The sequence below is a fragment of the Bufo bufo genome, chromosome 8 (assembly GCF_905171765.1).
Source record: "Bufo bufo chromosome 8, aBufBuf1.1, whole genome shotgun sequence".
Lineage (NCBI taxonomy): Eukaryota > Metazoa > Chordata > Amphibia > Anura > Bufonidae > Bufo > Bufo bufo.
The window spans coordinates 222,655,065-222,671,641 of NC_053396.1; positions in this window are offsets into that span (position 1 = coordinate 222,655,065).

The window sequence follows — 16,577 nt, forward strand, 5'->3', positions numbered from 1 at the left end:
GGGTAAGGCAACCTACTCCTCCTTGACACGGAGGAGCAGGAGCCTCAATGGCCAAGCTGTTGGGAAAAGGGGAACAGAAACAGCAATACGGAAATGGCAGGTGAACAGACATTCAGCAACCTGCCACAGCCCTGCTGACTGGATCCCTAAACAGACAGGGATCCAGAACCGTTATGCTGCACAAACACATATGAAAATCCCAACAGACAAACTTGCTACAACACACACATAAAGACATAGGCATACGTAAAACTTTAACTTAAACCTAAACTCAAACTCAAACTATGAACTTTAACTAAAACTAAAACTATGACCACAGTGGTGGCTCTCACTGGCGGATGAACAAACACAGGAGGCTGCTATCAGCAAGCATGCTGAAGCAACCTACTGAGCTCTGCAAGAGAGAGGGTCTTTATAGGCCCAAGTGGCCACACCCAAGGATTGGACACACCCAGTGACATCACACACACACTGGGAAGGAAGTTAACCCTTCCAGTAACACAGAAGGGAAAACAAACATACATAAAGGGAAAGTGCACACAAAACATAATACACAGTGCACACAACACACACACTTAACAATAGGGTTGCTAGGTGTGACCGCATGCCAAGGCAGCAAGCTACCTAGCGACGCTCAGGCTGCTCTGCTGCTAAAAACAACACTGGTTGTCCGCGGCAACCACAAGTGAGGCCACAGACAAGCGGCCCTCACCCGTGGTTGAATGCCCATACAAAACCGCAGACAACCGCATGCGGTAAAGGAGTCACGGTCATGGGCATGGCCGTGACAACTGCACATTTAAGGTCCTTTTACATGGACCAATGTGTCAGGCAATTATGGGGAACAAATCAGACGTTCCCAATAATTGCCTGATCTGCTGCACAGAAAGAATGATTTTTAGTGGCGCAAGAACGACATGAACACCTGATGAACGAGTATTTGCTCTTGTGATATCGACATCGTTTTATCAGGCCAATTATTGGGAACAAGCATACATACAAACACAATCTGATTATTGGTCTGTGTAAAAGGACCTTAAACCTTTCCTGACAGAGTGATTTTCCGTTTTTGATTGTTTGTTTTTCGCTCCCTACTTTCCTGGAGCCATTACTTTTATTTTCCCGTTTACATAGATGTATAGGACTATAGAATGTAGAGGGAAGCTGGTAAAAAATTCCAAATGGGGTGGAATTGTAAAAAAAAAAAACTGCCATTCTCCCCAGTTTTATGGGCTTTGTTTTTACTGCGTTCATTTTGTGGTAAAACTGACTTGTGCTCTTCCTTCTCCAGGAGAGTACGATTATGGCGATAGTACATTTGTACAGTTTTTTATTGCTGTTTAATACTGAAAAAAAAAAAATTTTGAAAAATATATGAGGTATTGCCACTTCTGACCCCCATAAAATTTTTATAGTTATGTGTACGGAGCTGTGTGGGGGCTCATTTTTTGCAGGACAGTCTGTAGTTTTTATTAATACCACTTTGGTGTATGTTTGACATCTTGATCACCTTTTTTCAAATTTTTGGGGAGGTAAAAAAACTGCAAATTGTCCATTTTTTTTTCCCTTTAGGCCATTCACAGTATGGGATATAATATTTTAATAATACAGGAAATTGCTACATTACAATTCTGTGTTGCCACCTGCTGGTGTCACGGATGTTTCCGTCGCAGGTACCAGGAGATCAGAGAGACTGGCAACTCGTGGGTTAAAGTGACACATTCACTGAGGATCTTATTGTGTCTGTGTTTTGGTGAATGCCACACGCCTTGCTTCAGGTGTTGCTTGTTGGTAATTTACCTTTCCCATAAGTAGCCGCTTCTTACTCTTGGAGGTGCGGTTTATAGATTTTCTTCCTGCCTTCTAACTAGCTGGTCGGTTGTACTCTGTGCTGCTTCTGGAGTTGCCAGTTTTCTACTTTCAGATAAGTCTTGTCTTTTCTGTTTGTTTTGTGTTTGTTATATTACCTGTTATTTGTATCTGGGCCTGAGACAGAGACTTCCATTCGTCCATCTGGGGAGGAATGGGTTGTCTCTGGTCCTAACCTCATTCCAGGGCCCTAGGCCTTATGCACACGACCGTTGTGTGCATCTGTGTCTGTTGCTCCGTTTTCCGTGATTTTCTGCGGACCCATTGACTTTTTATCGCTCCGTTGAAAACTCGGAAAATGCACCGTTGTTCATCCGTGATCCGTGTTTCCTGTCCGTCAAAAAAATATGACCTGTCCTATTTTTTTGACGGACAACGGTTCACGGACCCATTCAAGTCAATGGGTCCGTGAAAAAACACGGATGCACACAAGATTGTCATCCGTGATCCGTGTCCGTAGGCTACTTTCACACAGACGGATCCGCAGATCCGTCTGCATAAAAACTCGTGAAAACTCAGATCCAACAGTATATTCTAAAACAGAGGTGTTCCCATAGTGATGGGGACGCTTCAAGTTAGAATATACTACGAACTGTGTACATGACTGCCCCCTGCTGCCTGGCAACACCCGATCTCTTACAGGGGGCTGTGATCCGCACAATTAACCAGTCAGGTGTCGCACCTGAGGGGTTAATTGTGCGTATCAAAGCCCCCTGTAAGAGATCAGGTGCTGCCAGGCAGGAGGGGGCAGACCCCCTCCCTCCCCTGTATTTAACTCATTGGTGGCCAGTGCGGCCCCCCTCCCTCCCCTGTATTTAACTCATTGGTGGCCAGTGCGGCCCCCCTCCATCCCCTGTATTTAACTCATTGGTGGCCAGTGCGGCCCCCCTCCCTCCCCTGTATTTAACTCATTGGTGGCCAGTGCGGCCCCCCTCCCTCCCCTGTATTTAACTCATTGGTGGCCAGTGCGGCCCCCCCCTCCCTCCCCTGTATTTAACTCATTGGTGGCCAGTGCGGCCTCCCTCCCCTGTATTTAACTCATTGGTGGCCAGTGCGGCCCCCCTCCCTCCCTCCCCCTAATTAAAATCACTCCCCCCCTCATTGGTGGCAGCAGGGAGTTAAACAATTAAACTGGGGCTCCGATCGGAACTCTCCGCTGCCACCAATGATGGGGGGGTGGGGGGGATTTTAATTAGGGGGGGAGGGGAGGCTGCACTGGCCACCAATGAGTTAAATACAGGGGAGGGAGGGGGGCCGCACTGGCCACCAATGAGTTAAATACAGGGGAGGGAGGGGGGCTGCACTGGCCACCAATGAGTTAAATACAGGGGAGGGAGGGGGGCCGCACTGGCCACCAATGAGTTAAATACAGGAGAGGGAGGGAGGGGGGGCAGCACTGGCCACCAATGAGTTAAATACAGGGGAGGGAGGGGGTCTGCCCCCTCCTGCCTGGCAGCACCTGATCTCTTACAGGGGGCTATGATACGCACAATTAACCCCTCAGGTGCGGCACCTAAGGGGTTAATTGTGCAGATCACAGCCCCTGTAAGAGATCGGGTGCTGCCAGGCAGCAGGGGGCAGTCATGTACACAGTTCTTAGTATATTCTAACTTGAAGCGTCCCCATCACTAGGAGAACTCTGTGTTAGAATATACTGTCGGATCTGAGTTTTGTTGATCTAACTCAAATCCGATGGTATATTCTAACATAGAGGCGTTCCCATGGTGATGGGGACGCTTCAAGTTAAAATATACCATCGGATTGGAGAAAACTCCGATCCGATGGTATATTAATAGGGACTCCTGACGGATCCGTTTGCAATTGCACCATATTGTGTCAACGTCAAACGAATCCGTCCCCATTGACTTGCATTGTAAGTCAGGACTGATCCGTTTGGCTTCGCACGGCCAGGCGGACACCAAAACGACTTTTTCCTTCATGTCTGTGGATCCTCAAAAAATCAAGAAAGACCCACGGAAGAAAAAACGGACACGGATCACGGACCTACGGACCCCGTTTTTGCGGACCGCGTGTGCATGAGGCCATATAGGGATATAAGGGCCTAGGAATATTCATATGCTGTATACCTACCTTCAAGGTCTAGTCATATTGATAGGTAGTTAGGGCCCGGATTAGGGTTGTTTAGGAGGTGACCTGTTTCCAGGCCCAGTTACTGTTCCCCTTCCCTCCTGTATTTAGTGTGTTTTTCCCCCACACTGATCGTGACAGCTGGCCTGCATTGGGATGTACAAAGAATGAGAGTAGAAGCCTCGTACAGGCTCTGGCTCACTACTTAAATGATACACCTTCCCTTATCTCTACCTGGGAGAGGAATTCCTGCTTGGGAATCATGCGCTTCCAGGTTTTAGGTATCTCTGATGCCATGATCACAATTAACCAAGGCATCTGAGGGGTGAAATGTCAGTGATTGGCATTACCACCAATTGCAGACATTTGCCACGGGCAGTCACCTGGTTTCTGTGGTGCTTGCTCCTCTCGGGAGCGGCGTCATCTTTAAAGACTCGAGATCCACAGTACATGCACAATGGATGTCGAGAAGGGGTTAAATAATTATTTCTAGATAGCAGATTTTGCTGTGTGACCAGTGAACAGGCATCTGCTGTATGAGGACGAGCGATGGCAGCAGCCACTACTAATCCCTATGCCGTGAAGGAGATTGTGGCATGTAAATGCAGCTCTTCACCTCCACTGACGAGCAGGCAGTTATTGGGAACGGTCCCTTCCTGATAATTGCCTGCTCAATCAGCGCAGTGTAAATTAGTCTTTGACATACGTTTTTCATTGCCCTAAAAATGCACCTTTGACACCAGCCCTGGCATTAGGTCCGCAATGCCCTGCGCTCGGCTCTAACTGCTGCTCTGAGTTTTCCACGTTTCATCTGATGTGAATTATTGATCTGCAGTGTCCAGCGTGAGACGGGACAGATCTGGATTTCAGAGCGTCTTCTCTTTCCAACCACATATTTGCTACTGTACAGAAATCAATATGACATCCTGACTCTTATACATCGAGCAGGGACCTCTGGGAAAACAGCGGCACGATGGTCTCCACACTCCTCTGATGAGGTGCCATCCAGCATTGCCCGCCGCGATGAAGCTTCTCACTCTTCTGGATGTTTTCACTTTTTCCAGGAATTAATGAAAAAAGTAACAAATGTATCAATTCTGTGGAGCCCTTTTATAGTGAAGGGCATTCACCCCAAAAGAGCACCAAGACATGGGGGGTCCCACAGGAGTCCTTACCACCCACCTCCAAGACTCCTGAATATATAAATAGTAATATTATCATTTATGCAAATGAGGGCTTCAGTGCACTGAGTGCCTCATTTGCATAAATAATACAAGTTTTTGTTTGTTTTTTGTAATGCTGCAACCGATTTCACCAAGACAGGTATCATTTTAATCAGACGGATCAACCCCACCAGGCAGCACGCGTGACCTACTAGGGTTGATCCTGCTGGCAGGGGCTCTTTCAGATCATTTGTATCAACCGAATGCAGTGCTTGGCAATGTTCAGCAGTCGCACAGAGATGATTGGAGTAGCCGTCATCGTTCTCCACTGGTATGGAGGGAACCGGGACCAACGTTCTTGTGGATAGGGTTTAACATGTGGGACTTCAAGGGGTGAAATGCTTTATAACATTGACTTGTTATCATGGTAATTAGTGTTGAGCGAATCGAAGTATCCGAAGTGGACTGCGATCCGAATTTCAGGGAAAATTCGATTCGCCGCGAAGCCGAATTTCCTCGTGCTTCGTGGTAACAAATCAATTTTCCGTGAAATGGCGGTAAATCAAAAAAAAAAATCATACTCACCTCATCCATTTCAGCATGAAGACACTGCCGCGGCCATCTTGCTTGAAGATCCCACGTGAAATCTCATGCGCGGTGACGTATGACATCACCACGCCGCCAGCTGTGACCTCTTCGTGCTCAAATGGATAAGGTGACTACTATCATTTATTTTTTATATAATTAACCCCTGAAAGGCCTTAATATTACTCTCACATGCCGCGATCAGCGATGAACACGGCATCTGAGGGGTTTAATGAAGGGAGGCGGTGCAGCCAAATCCGATTTTGAAGAAATTTGCTCAACTCTTAGGCCTCTTTCACACGGGCGTTGCCGGAAAAGCTGCGAGTGCGTTGCGGGAACATGCTCGATTTTTCCGCGCCAGTGCAAAACATTGTAATGCGTTTTGCACTTGCGTGAGAAAAATCGCGCATGTTTGGTACCCAAACCCGAACTTCATTACAGAAGTTCGGGTTTGGGATCGGTGTTCTGTAAATAGGATTATTTTCCCTTATAACATGGTTATAAGGGAAATAATAGCATTCTGAATACAGAATACATAGTACAATAGCGCTGGAGGGGTTAAAAAAATAAATAAATAATTAACTCACCTTAATCCACTTGTTCGCGCAGCCGGCTTCTCTTCTGTCTTCTTCTTTGCTGTGTGCAGGAAAAGGACCTGTGGTGACGTCACTCCAGTCATCACATGGTCCGTCACATGATCTTTTACCATGGTGATGGATCATGTGATGACCGGAGTGACGTCACCACAGGTCCTTTTCCTGTGCACAGCAAAGAAGAAGACAGAAGAGATGCCGGCTGCGCGAACAAGTGGATTAAGGTGAGTTAATTTTTTATTTTATTTTTTAACCCCTCCAGCGCTATTGTACTATGCATTCTGTATTCAGAATGCTATTATTTTCCCTTATAACCATGTTATAAGGGAAAATAATAATGATCGGGTCTCCATCCTGATGGTCACCTAGCAACCGTGTGCGTGAAAATCGCACCGCATCCGCACTTGCTTGCGGATGCTTGCGATTTTCACGCAACCCCATTCATTTCTATGGGGCCTGCGTTACGTGAAAAACGCACAAAGAGGAGCATGCTGCGATTTTCACGCAACGCACAAGTGATGCGTGAAAATCACCGCTCGTGTGCACAGCCCCATAGAAATGAATGGGTCACGATTCAGTGCGGGTGCAATGCGTTCAACTCACGCATCGCATCCGCGCGGAATACTCGCCCGTGTGAAAGGGGCCTCTAATGGTAACGCCTGGTATACTCAGCAGAGCTGTAGAGCGGGTGTAGCGGCACGTTGGGGTCCCTATGGCTCAGCACTATGGAGCAGTCAGCACCCCACAACCAGCGCTGAGAACATCTCCACCGAGCTGTAATACAGTGCCGATCGCGGAAGCCTGCTGACGGATCCTACTAGTTTCTAGGAAGGAGACCCAGTCTGATGTCATGCATCATCGCACCGCGCTATAACCAGTTGTATGATCAGTTTTTACATCGTCTGCGCTTTACATACTTTTTATTCCAATACTAAATCAAGTGCTGTTGACGGATCCAGTTCCGTGCCTGTGTATGTGTCGCTCGGAAGCATCGTATTACCAGCGGGGCTTCTGTCTCCTAAAAGCAGAATTTTCATCAGAAGCAGGAGGATTTCAAGGCCTCGTCAGTCTTATGCCTCCTGCACACGCACGTGTGCTTCCCGTTGCCATATTGCGGACCGCATTTGCGGATCCGCAATACACGGGTGCCGTTCCGTGGGCATTCACTTGAATGTGTCCGCAAATCCGGAGATGTGGAATGGTGCGGGACGGAAGCACGGAACGGAACCCTACGGAAGCACTAACGAGGGGTTTGGTCCCGTACTTCCGTTCCGCAAAAAGATAAAACATGTCCTATCTTTTTGCGGAACGTCCGGAATGGATCGCGGACCCATTAAAGTGAATGGGTCCGCGATGCGCTGCGGCTGCCCCACGGACTGTGTTTGTGCATTGCGGCTCGCAATTTGCGGGCCGCAGCACGACCACAGGGCGCACACGTTCGTGTGCAGGAGGCCTCAAGGAGAATTTTTTTTAAAAAGGATGACCCCCAACATTGTCTATAGCAGGGATCAGCAACCTTTGGCACTCCAGCTGCTGTGAAACTACAACTCTCAGCATGCAAACATGCTCGGCTGTTCTTCTAACTCCCACAGAAGTGAATGAAGCATACTGGGAGTTGTAGTTTCTGAACAGCTGGAGTGTTGGTGGTTGCTGGTCCCTGGTCTATAGACTCATCATGTTGACTCCATAAAGAACTTTTAAAGGGACAGATAAGGCGTGCATTACGAAAACATGCTTCTAATTTATTTTCTGCATCATTGCCCCATGACTTTCAAGACCTCTGCTTGCTGCAATCAAAAGCGAACCTTCATTGCTGAGCCCTAGAGGCAGGATGTCTGCACTGGTCACGCAGCCGCAGGACTCCACAGATAGACACCAGTGTCATCATCACGCGACCAGGACTGATTCGTATCTGCTGGAGGTAAACCTATTCGGTGACAGCAAGCAGAGATCTTGAAAGTCTTGAGGAATTGACACAAAATGTCGATGGTGGAACTTTTCCTCACTGCCTCTTTAGGAAGCATATTTGCCAATCAGGCTCCCGTGATACCGTCCCTTTAAAGGCGGCTTCGTCTGATGCAATTAAAGGGCTGGTCGCGATAAATGCCACTGCTTAATAGAAGAGGCTGAAAGGCACCCGTTCTGCAGCGGTGCAGGGATTGATATGGAGCAAGGGGCCGATCAATAGAAAATAATTGCTTCTTGTCTTGAAGTCTACGAGCGGCACACGCGATGGTGGGAAGTGAGGTCACGTTAACATCCATGGGTCTCGTTCCAGCTCTCCCGCCAGCTTCTTAATTGCAGAGACACTCTCCCCAGATTAAGAGCTTCCAGTCTAAGTCCTTTCTTTCCCTAATTGAGGCCAATTCAAGGTTTTCTGAGAACAATTCGTTAAAGTTCTTCTCCCCTCACTCCGGTTATTAAATATGCATTATCTGAGGTGAGCAAAAACAGAGGGAACTTATTCCTGGCAGAGCGGGTCCACGAGCCTCACAGTAAGTGCCACTTACCTCTCGCTGCAGCGGGCGCGCGGCGCGCCTACATCTCCTGTGTCTTCACTCCAGGAATTCAGTCCCTTTCAGGGCCACTACCACTCTCATCCTCTACACCGGCTCCCACGGGGGCCACATCTTGCAGGAACCTCTCCGCATTATCAGATCACTGGATGGAGGGGGACGTGAAATATTTATGACTTTTCAAAACAATTTGGCGTGATACATGTCCGAACGATGGCCTCGAGCGCCCGCGCTGCAGATTTATATTCCTTATATAAAAGGAGGTTGCAGGTTTCTAAATACAGTTTTAGGGTACGAAAACAAATTTCAAAATATGAAAATCGCTCATCCCTAGTGATTAGATTATACTACGAACTGTGTACATGACTGCCCCCTGCTGCCTGGCAGCACCTGATCTCTTACAGGGGGCTGTGATAAGAACAATTAACCCCTCAGGTGCCGCACCTGAAGGGGTTAATTGTGTGTATCATAGCCCCCTGTAAGAGATCAGGGGCTGCCAGGCAGCAGGGGGCAGACCCCCCTCCCTCCCTAGTTTGAATATCATTGGTGGCCAGTGTGCGCCCCCCCGGCCCCCCCTCCCTCTATTGTATTATCATTGGTGGCCAGTGTGCGGCCCCCCCGGCCCCCCCTCCCTCCCTCTATTGTATTATCATTGGTGGCCGGTGTGTGGCCCCCCCTGGCCCCCCTCCCTCTATTGTATTATCATTGGTGGCCAGTGTGCGCCCCCCCGGCCACCCTTCTAATGTATTAATATCATTGGTGGTCAGTGTGCGCCCTCCCCTCTCCCCCCCGATCATTGGTGGCAGCGGAGAGTTCCAATCGGAGTCCCAGTTTAATCGCTGGGGCTCCGATCGGTAACCATGGCAACCAGGATGCTACTGCAGTCCTGGTTTCCATGGTTACTTAGCAATATTAGAAGCATCATACTTACCTGCTGCGCTGTCTGTGACCGGCTGGGAGCTCCTCCTACTGGTAAGTGACAGGTCTGTGCGGCGCATTGCTTAATGATCTGTCACTTACCAGTAGGAGGAGCGCCCGGCCGGTCACAGACAGCGCAGCAGGTAAGTATGATGCTTCTAATATTGCTAAGTAACCATGGCAACCAGGACTGCAGTAGTGTCCTGGTTGCCATGGTTACCGATCGGAGCCCCAGCGATTAAACTGGGACTCCGATCGGAACTCTCCGCTGCCACCAATGATGAGGTGGGGGGGACAGGGGAGGCCGCACACTGGCCACCAATGATATTAACACAATAGAGGGGGGGCCGGGGCACACTGGCCACCAATGATAATACAATAGAGGGAGGGAGGGGGGGCCGGGGGGGGGCAACACTGGCTACCAATGATAATACAATAAAGGGAGGGAGGGGGGCCGGGGGGGGGCGGACTGGCCACCAATTATATTAATACAATAGAGGGAGAGGGGGCCAGGGGGGGCCGCACTGGCCACCCATGATATTAATACAATAGAGGGAGGGGGGCCGTGGGGGGGCGTACTGGCCACCAATGAAATTAAAACTAGGGAGGGAGGGGGGTCTGCCCCCTGCTGCCTGGCAGCCCCTGATCTCTTACAGGGGTCTATGATTCGCACAATTAACCCCTTCAGGTGCGGTACCTGAGGGGTTAATTGTGCGGATTACAGCCCCCTGTAAGCGATCGGGTGCTGCCAGGCAGCAGGGGGCAGTCATGTACACAGTTCGTAGTATATTCTAACTAGAAGCGTCCCCATCACTATGGGAACGCCTCTGTGTTAGAATATACTGTCGGATTTGAGTTTTCACAAAGTGAAAACTCAGCTCTGAAAAAGCTTTTATGCAGACAGATCTTCGGATCCGTCTGTATGAAAGTAGTCTACGGACACGGATCGTGGACACGGATGCCAATCTTGTGTGCATCCGTGTTTTTTTCACGGACCCATTGACTTGAATGGGTCCGTGAACCGTTGTCCGTCAAAAAAATAGGACAGGTCATATTTTTTTGACGGACAGGATACACGGATCACGGAGGCGGATGACAAACGGTGCATTTTCCAATTTTTCCACGGACCCATTGAAAGTCAATGGGACCACAGAAAAACACGTTAAACGGGACAACGGCCACGGGTGCAGGAGGCCTTATTCACATTTCATACAGATGTGGCACTAATTCTGCAAGGAAGCAACAAGTTTTTTTTCTAATGGGGGTGATTGCTTTTATCCTAATGTACATTACTGTAAGCTTTATATAACCAATCAGTTTATACATAAAATCACTTATCCTGTACTGATCCTGAGTTACATCCTGTATTATACTCCAGAGCTGCACTCACTATTCTGCTGGTGCAGTCACTGTGTACATACATTACTTATCCTGTACTGATCCTGAGTTACATCCTGTATTATCCTCCAGAGCTGCACTCACTATTCTGCTGGTGCAGTCACTGTGTACATACATTACATTACTTATGCTTAACTGATCCTGAGTTACATCCTGTATTATACTCCAGAGCTGCACTCACTATTCTGCTGGTGAAGTCACTGTGTACATACATTACTTATCCTGTACTGATCCTGAGTTACATCCTGTATTATACTCCAGAGCTGCACTCACTATTCTGCTGGTGAAGTCACTGTGTGCATACATTACTTATCCTGTACTGATCCTGCATTACATCCTGTATTATACTCCAGAGCTGTACTCAATATTCTGCTGGTGCAGTCACTGTGTACATGCATTACTTTTCCTGAACTGATCCTGAGTTACATCCTGTATTATACTCCAGAGCTGCACTCACTATTCTGCTGGTGGAGTCACTGTGTACATACATTACATTACTTATCCTGTACTGATCCTGAGTTACATCCTGTATTATACTCCAGAGCTGCACTCACTATTCTGCTGGTGGAGTCACTGTGTACATACATTGCTTATCCTGTACTGAGCCTGAGTTGCATCCTGTATTATACTCCAGAGCTGCACTCACTATTCTGCTGGTGCAGTCACTGTGTACATACATTACTTATCCTGTACTGATCCTGATTTACCCCCTGTATTATACTCCAGAGCTGCACTCACTATTCTTCTGGTGCAGTCACTGTGTACATACATTACTTATCCTGTACTGATCCTGAGTTACATCCTGTATTATACTCCAGAGCTGCACTCACTATTCTGCTGGTGGAGTCACTGTGTACATACATTACTTATCCTGTACTGATCCTGATTTACCCCCTGTATTATACTCCAGAGCTGCACTCACTATTCTTCTGGTGCAGTCACTGTGTACATACATTACTTATCCTGTACTGATCATGAGTTACATCCTGTATTATACTCCAGAGCTGCACTCACTATTCTTCTGGTGCAATCACTGTGTACATACATTACTTATCCTGTACTGATCCTGAGTTACATCCTGTATTATACTCCAGAGCTGCACTCACTATTCTTCTGGTGCAGTCACTGTGTACATACATTACTTATCCTGTACTGATCCTGAGTTACATCCTGTATTATACTCCAGAGCTGCACTCACTATTCTGCTGGAGCAGTCACTGTGTACATACATTACTTATCCTGTACTGATCCTGAGTTACATCCTGTATTATACTCCAGAGCAGCACTCACTATTCTGCTGGTGGAGTCACTGTGTACATTACATTACTTATCCTGTACTGATCCTGAGTTACATCCTGTTTTATACTCCAGAGCTGCACTCACTATTCTGCTGGTGCAGTCACTGTGTACATACATTACTTATCCTGTACTGATCCTGAGTTACATCCTGCATTATACTTCAGATCTGCACTCACTATTCTGCTGGAGGATTCACTGTGTGATCTTACAGTGGTAGGCATATCTAGTGTGAGTGCCCTTTAAGAGATATGACTTCTCCGACAAGACGGAGCTGATATATTATGGATTGTATATTTCCTGGCTGTATAAATGATACATGGGCTGTGGCTGAGGTTCAGGAATAGTTGTAAGTTTAGTATTGGGAAGTCTCGTAACTACTAGAAGAGACGCCGCGTTCGGATCCTGTGTCAGAGTGAGACGATCAGTGTATTAACTTCCCGTTCCCAAGACAATTGTTTCTTTATTTCTATGCTATAGAATGAACTCTTAAATTCATCAATTATTCACCAATGCTGCATGAAATACATCCTGTTTATCACGGAGCAGAACCCTTCTAATATCTAAAGTGCACGCTGCTTTATTTCTGCTGATTCGGTGCTTTTCTGGGAGCCTGTGAGGGCAGCTTCATAATGGTCTTGGGCTCAGCATTTATTCAACTCTTATTTACCTTAAAAAAACTCCCGAAAAGCAGCAAAAGGAAAAGGATTTTAAGGGTTTTCCAGGTCAATTTAATTTACAAAAATCTGATTAATAAAGCAGGAACTGATGAATGCTTGGTGTGAGCCTCCATGTAAGCGAAGCACCAATCTATGGAAAGCTCTGAGAACTCGGACAGGCGGACATTATACAGTGCCTGACAACCAAAAAACAAGAGCCTGATAATGGCAGCAGTGCCCATCTCAGGCTGCATTAGTAATCAGATTTTTCTGTATTTTTACATCTGGACTTAAAAGTACTTCTAACGTCCATGAGTCACATTTATCAGTGGATTTGCAACATTTTTTCTGTGTCTATTTTTTCCTTTTTGACGGAACGGCGATCAGGCTGGACAGTTTTTTAAAAAAACGTATGAAGCAGGCGGGGCTTTGTTTTGGCAGCTGCAGCAAAGATATGCCCATATACTCCACGTGACCAATGCAGCCAATCACTGGCCCATGCTGTATCCATTGGAAGGTGATGTCATGACTGCAGCAACGGGAGGAACTGAACAAGTGGTGCTAGAAGCGGCGGTGGGTGAAATAGGTGACTATAGGTTATTTTATTACGTTAAGACCATTCTTACCTGGAGAAACCTTAAAATATGCTGACAACCCCCCTACGTTCCATTCCTGGCAGCTTCATTGCCATGTTTCCTGAGTGAGCCCAGTGTCCTCCATGTCTTGTGTGTGTTGTGCTGTCGATTGTCTTGCTCAGTGGGGTCTAATTACTTTTAGGATCTGGTCTGAGGTTTGAATAATTTTAGGGATGATCGGGGAACTGATTAATTTTAGGGAATGTTACGGCAGTGGGTGCGGAACCACTGTGTTAACCAACGGATTTGGCTTGGGGCTAATCCTAAGGGGATTATCCTGGTAGTTCCCGTGATACCCACCCTTTAAAGTGGTTTTCTGAGACTTTATTACTGGTAACTTATCCTCTGGGTAGGTCATCAGTATCTGATTGGAGGGGGTACGACACCCGGGACCCCCTCCGATCAGCTGTTCAAGAAGGCACCAGTGTTCCTGTGAGCGCCGCGGCTTTCTCCGTGTTCACAAAGCACAGCGCCGTACATTGTATAGTGGCCGTGCTTGGTATCGCGCTCAGTCTCATTCACTTCTGTGGGGCTGAGCTGCACCTAGTCCACGTGACCAATAAACGTGTCGTCGCTCGGCCTGGAGAAGGCTGTGGTCCTACTGCAAACATCGGTGCCTTCTCAATCAGCTGATGGGTGGGGGTCCCAGGTGTCAGACCCCCACCAATCAGATACTGATAACCTGAAGATAGGTCATCAGTATTAAAGTCTTGGAAAACTCCTTTAAATCCTATACAGGGATCTGCAGGCGAACCACTGGGCCTCTACGTCCGGTAATAATCTCTGTGTGGTTATCAGCTGACCCAGGGGCGTCGGGGCATCAATGCAGGGCACCAAGGGGGCCAGACAGAGGTGAAGTCAGAGACACGCCAAGGTCAGGGCTGGTGGAAAACATGCAGTACGGGAACCAGTCCAAGGTCAGGATGGGAAGTGTAGTATCAATATGGATAACAGACACATGTCTTCCTGCAACCAGGGCATGCATTCTTTGAGCTTAAGAAGAAGCATCCCCAATGGACAGCAGGTCAGAAGATCATCTCAAGTTTTAGGCTGGGGCTACATGGCGATCTTGACTGTGACACACGCCATGTGGCAAAAGATCGCTTTGTTGCAGTCTCAACAGTGGATGCGGTCTGAGCGCAACTCACAAGTTTCAGTGACCATTAATCCAAGACTCCAATAAAAAACAACACTAATGTTTTTTTGTTTTTTTTTGCAGTTCTGGGGTTGTGGCTGTGGAAACTTGCAAGTCACACTCTGACCCCAATCATTTACCAGATTGCAGCGGTACACAGTGATTTCTGGTTGTGCTCTGGGTGTTGTGGCCAAGATCGTCATGTAGCCTCATAGTCTTATATCTACGGGGTAAGTCCTTGGTTTAAACATGGGGTCCGCAGTTTTAAACAGCAGACACCAGGAGGCAATATCCGGCGGCATTTAACCCGGTCAGTGGTGAACACAGCATCTTAGCTGTTAAACCCCAGGAGTCCCGTGATTGCCGGAGCTGTATGGTCGCTGTGGTAGCCAAGGGTAGTCTCATGATGGGTCCAAGGCCTGTCACAGCTAGGGCTTCATAGGAACATAGTGAATCTACCATAGACTGGAATGGGAATTAATTGCAGTCAATGGGAGGATAAGATGATCACATGTTAAAGTCAATTACAATTTTTTTTTTTTTTAAAGGTAAAAAAAAGTTGTTAGAAAAAAATTCAAATCACTATTCTTTCCCCATATTAAAAATAAAAGAGCAATAAATAAATATCATATTCATCCCCTAAAAAAACAATAAATAAATAAATATCATATTTATTGCCATATCCCAAAATACCTGAACAATTAAAATATAAATATATTTATCTTGTACGATGAACGCCATAATGGGAAATTAATAAAATGCTGATTTAATGTTTTTTGTTGCTTCACCTCCCCAAAAAAAGAATAAAAAGTAATAAAAAAGTCATACAGACCCAAAATGGTATTAATAAAAAAAAGACCTGTAAAATCACCCTGCAAAAAATGAGCCCTCAAACAGCTGTGTAGACATAAAGGTAAAAAAACGTGGAGGTAAAAATTAATTATTATTATTATTATTATTATTATTATTATTATTAAAAAAACACACAAAGAATACTATAACATGTGCTATCACTGTAATTGTACTGGCCCACAGAATGAAGGGAACAGGTCAGTTTTACCACATAGGGAACACTATCAAAATGAAATCCATAAAAGTATGATGGAATTGCAGTTTTTTCCCCCCAATTTCACCCTATTTGAATTTTTGTGTCACCAAAAATTTTCTCTGCCAGTTAAAACCAGGTGGCGACACATATCCTGTTTTTCTAATCTGTTTTAATTTATTCTATTTCCTGAATATGATTATGGAGGCGGCCATCTTGCCGGCCATAGACACAATAGACAGGAGGGGACCTCTTTGACTTCTATGGGAGAGTTTTCTAGGCTCTGTGCCCTGTGCGGAGGTCAATGTACAAGGAAAGATTAGATAAGCTTTGACAACCACTGATTGTAAATGAAGGATCCTGTGTTATCTATACACAGTGGTGATATAATTACAGGCAGGATTAGAATAACAGATAAGCAGATAACTGTAGTAAAGTGATCTGTACAGACAAAGAAGTGGCGCCTGTTATTAGGCTTAGTGGCCAGTGTGAAAACTGCAGGATTTTTTGGTTGTTGCTTAAATAGAGATACTGAGATGGAAAATTAAATCTATCATTAAAAATTCTTTAAAATATTTAAAACATAAAAACATGATTTAAACAATAGGTCATTTTCTGATGACACGTTCCCGTTAAGCTCAACCCATTTTTTTAAATAAAATTGTGCCTATGTGTTT